This window comes from Cicer arietinum, chromosome 3, assembly GCF_000331145.2.
Source record: "Cicer arietinum cultivar CDC Frontier isolate Library 1 chromosome 3, Cicar.CDCFrontier_v2.0, whole genome shotgun sequence".
In the NCBI taxonomy this organism is placed as follows: Eukaryota; Viridiplantae; Streptophyta; class Magnoliopsida; order Fabales; family Fabaceae; genus Cicer; species Cicer arietinum.
In genome coordinates this window covers 48,647,691-48,652,404 of record NC_021162.2, presented here as the reverse complement: position 1 = coordinate 48,652,404, position 4,714 = coordinate 48,647,691, and the positions used below count along the sequence as shown (strand labels likewise).

The 4,714-nt window shown below is 29.4% G+C and overlaps 1 pseudogene; it reads left to right on the top strand.

Annotated features, from left to right (window-relative positions):
* Positions 1–2,942: 2,942 nt before the first annotated feature.
* Positions 2,943–4,062, top strand: LOC140919791 (uncharacterized; annotated as a pseudogene).
* Positions 4,063–4,714: the final 652 nt, after the last annotated feature.

Below are 4,714 nucleotides of genomic sequence, written 5' to 3'. Positions count from 1 at the left end.
CATTATGAGTTGGTGAAACACGTTTTGTTTTTTTTCTTATGTTAAAAGTCTATTCGTTACATAGCACACTCATTTGTCTTAATAGAGTCATTAGTTGTCAAATCATATTTATTTATGAAAAAAATATTGCCATCAATTTTATTTTAATAAAAGAAAAATTAAATAAAATATAAAATGAAAATCTTCAATCGAAAATTTGGGTTTATGAGTCAATACGAACATAAAAAGTATTACCATCCTACACCGTTAAAACGGCTACCTTATAATTAATTGAATACAAATTATTTATTTATTTAATTATTTATATTACCCAAAAAAAATAACCAAAAAATAAAATATTTATTTAATGGGAAGTTTGATACCCAAAAAAATACAACAATATATTGTTTTCATTTTTATCATTTTATTTATCTTAACTTTCTAAGTATTTTTAAATTTACTTGAATAAATAGAACCATGAACGATAGAATTCAAATAGAGTTTGAATAAGAGAAACATATTTTTTAATGAGGTTTGTTGACGAACACAGTTTCTCAATTCATTTTTATTTTATTTTTATATTTAGAATATGAAAATGAATTTTTTCTAAATTATAATGTCATATATACAAAACGATAAACATGATAGTATTATAAAAAGTTTTGTAAATAGCTTTGCTATATGAACAAGGTTAACATAAAAACAATAAATAAAAACTAAGACATTTGTTCATAAAAAATGATACATGAAAAACAACAAAGATAATAAACAAAACATAATTATTATACTAGTTTTTTTTTATAGAATTGAATTTTACATATTGAATTTTGCAAGATTATTTTATCTCTCTTTTTATCTCCATCTCTGATTTTTTTCTTTTTTTTTTTTGAAATTGATGATTATGGAGAAGGTTGCATAAGAATGGCACAACAAAGAACGTTTTCTGGTAGGCAGATTCAAATACCTAAACTGGTCTCATAAGACTCTTATTTATGTTAATGAACTAGGGTTAAGTAATTTTTAGAAATAAATATCTACCATTATGACAAAGTAAGTTGAATTCTCGAGTTTTATTTTCTTTTAAAATTTTTTCTCAAATTCCAAAAAATCATATTAAATAGAAATCATTAATATTTAATTTACTCTAAAAAATCCAACATTTATTAATTTTATATTTAATTTTGTTTTATTTTTTATTAAATGAAAATAAAGAGTTTTGAATTAATTTGTTGATTACCATGTTATTATTAGACCAACAAGTTGTAAATATAAAGCCTAACATATATCTCTTTTCATTAACAAACGAATATCATACGAAAAATTAAATAAAAATTATATATTAAAATTACAAAAAGAAAGTTAGGGTAAAAAGTTCAAAATACTCTTCTTATTAATTTTTTTTGTGAATATTAAGAAAAGACGTACAAAATTAGGTGTTGACACATCCACATCTTTTGTTGTTGGCGTTGTGTTGCACTAATTAGTCATGCCCATGCCTGGTTTTTTGACGAGTGCTCAAGAGATTTTGCCAAGATTACATACAAGCAGTCTTACTTGACACTCACGTAGGTGATTTCATCAAGTGTATGATGAAAATCATCACTAAAAGCTTTACAGCTTACCCACTTAATAATGTAGTGTCTACCACTTACTCAAGTACAACATAGGAAAAAACCAAAAACAAAAATTAATTAATTTTTTGTGCTAGCATAACTAACAAGTGACATGTTATTACCCGTATGAACATTATTCCTGGGATTTCTAATCACAAATGTTGAGTTCCCATCACTTATTTGTTTCAATTGAATGAAGTCTCGTTTCCCTTTACATTCTCATATTTATTTATTTCTGTAGCTTTTTCATAGAGTTTACTAAGATTACTTTTGATATGACCTCCCAATCAGAGGATACAACTTTTTCTTTTTCATGAAGTTGCTATTTTATAAATAAAATGATAAAGTCACAATTTTCTTCCAAAATAATTGACTTAGGCATCTCTAAGTCATTTAATGTCATATTTACCAAGTTTATAACAATAATTTGTTCTCCATAATAGATCTATACAAATCTACTTATGTGACTAAGCGACATCAATATCAATTAGGATAACTATGAATCTATTTACAAATTCAATATAGAAAACTTCTTGAATGATTTCCAAGTGACAACACCCCACACAAAGGACAAAGCTTAGTTATGACAACGGGGGTCACGACCACAAAAAAAAAATTCATAGGTAAAATAACTAAAATACCTTTATTTAAATTAGAAAATAACATACCTAAAACTATAAAATATGTATCTTCTCCAATATCTCTCACTCTCTTGACATTTCCAGTTTTCGGCTTTCCCTGTCTAGTTTCAAAATCGTCGTTGACCAGCCGTTGCATGCTTTCGTCTATGTTTTTATTGTCGTCGTTCTCATTTTCTCATTCGCGCCATCATCTTTGTGTTTGTATCTTTGCAAATCACATGACATTTTGTGTCTTAGTCTTTGTCGTATCTGGCTGACTAGTTTTTTGCTCTCCTCAGTCCTCACTCATCCTTATCACACCGTCTCCCTCTTTGGCCGCCTCCCTCCTCGTCACACCGTCTCCCTCTTCGGCCGTCTCCCTCCTCGTCACACCGTCTCTGCTTTCCTCAGTCCTCACTCGTCTATGCTCTCCCTAATGCCTACTGCCCAACAATGATATGAGTCACTCATCTCATGATTTTGATAGTCCTTTTGAGTTTGATAACTTGTTTCAATTGATATTAAATATAATTTGAATCTGATTATGTTTTTTGCACCATTCTGAATCTATGATTTGTGCATATTATTTTTATTTATTTAAATTTTTTATTTGTATTAGATAATTTTGCGAGAAACAAGAAGAATAAAAGAATTGATTCTTTTTTCAAGAGTAAAATTTGTGAGAGTGAAAGAGATGCAAAAATTATAACTTATGCATCTTAAATTATCTATGACAATTCAAGAATTGAAGAAAATGAGAATCATCTTTCCAAGGTTTCTAGAGTTCTGGAAGATGGCTTTGAGAATTGTTTATAACGTGATCCCGGAAAACGCCCTCAAATTTGGCTATATTCAACGAATCAATTGGATGCAATAGGAAGAACTTATCTAAAATGTGGTCCTTATCAAATGCATTTAGAACAATATCCTTTGTTCGAAAACGAGGTTCATCCAAGATAGTTTCAATGCCCTTGGTTTAGTATATTTTCTTCATGACTAGAATATTCACCTTCTAAAGATGTTGCGTATTGCTTATCATGCTATCTATTTAGCAAAAGACCATGTGGAGGTTCCTAAACAGATTTCTTCATTGGTACGAGTTTTAGAGCTTGGAAGCAAGTTTAAAATGGAAAACATTGTGCCTTTCTCAAACACATAGAGATGGACCCTTGCTCACCACACCACAATGCAATGAAAGCTTGTCTAGACTTGTTGAATCAAGATTAACATATTAGAAATGTTATTCAAGCGCAAAACTCAAAATAATTTTTTATGAATCGAATACGTCTCAAGATATCAATTGACAATGTATGTAGGTTAACACTTCAAGCTTGTGCTTTTAGGGGGCATGATGAAACTAGTGGGTCAAGCAATCAATGCAATTTTCTTCAATTGATAAAACTCTTGGCATCTTACAATGATAAGGTTGCAAAAGTTGTGTTGGAAAATGCTCCATATAATTCCAAGTATACTTCACATCAAATTCAAAAAGATCTCTTCCATATTCTAGTAGGGTGATAAAACATATTTGTGAAGAACTCGGTGATTCCAAATTTTACATCGTTGTAGATGAAGCTCATGATGAATCAAAAAAGAAATAAATGTCTCTTGTTTTAAGGTTTGTTGATAAACTTAGTTTAATACAAGATGGTGCTAATAATAGTGCTCGACATAATCTTGATGTTTCTAACATTCCTGGTCAATGGTATGATGGTGCTAATAATATGAAAGGAGAATATAACGGTTTACAAACACTATTTATGAAGGATTGTGCTTATGCATACTATGTCCATTGTTTTGCTCATCGATTGCAACTTGCCTTGGCTTCTGACATTACTTTTTCTTCCTGAATCTTTTCCTCTAACACTTGTTAGGTGTTCAACTTTAGAGGTCGTGCTCTGATACTAATTGAAGTAGCAATGTCAACTTACAAGGAAGGGGAGTTTGAATTGTAAATTCACCTATTTAAATTTTCAGCTAAAAACTTAAAAAAATAACTCAAGATTGATCTTGGTTGTGAAAAACTGAAAATGGAGAACGTTCTTGGTTCTGAAAACAGAAAATAGAAAATGTTCTTGTTTAGTTAATGACACCGTTTCAGCAAGTGTACTGAATTGTTGTAAGTAATAATAAAACGGTAGTACCGAGTGTCGAACTAAAGGATTGCGTTTTACTATCGAATTATATTTAATTACTAAAATTGAACAGAAAGTTCCCAAATTGATTTAAATAATATTGAAAATTAACAACAGTAATAAAATTGATCCTTTATATTAAGAAAAAAGTCAGGGATAAGTTTCACTTCGAATCCAACTTTGGTGTCTAATATGATCCTAATTACTGAATTCCTTTATTGAATTATTATTGAATTCTCTTTATTATTCTTGTGGCTATGGATCTTCGCTTTCATTTGAACTTGGTTTGACTCCAATTAGATATCTACAACTCTAGATATGGATGAAATACTCCAATTGGATTCGTTGTTGAAGCATTCAATGTCTT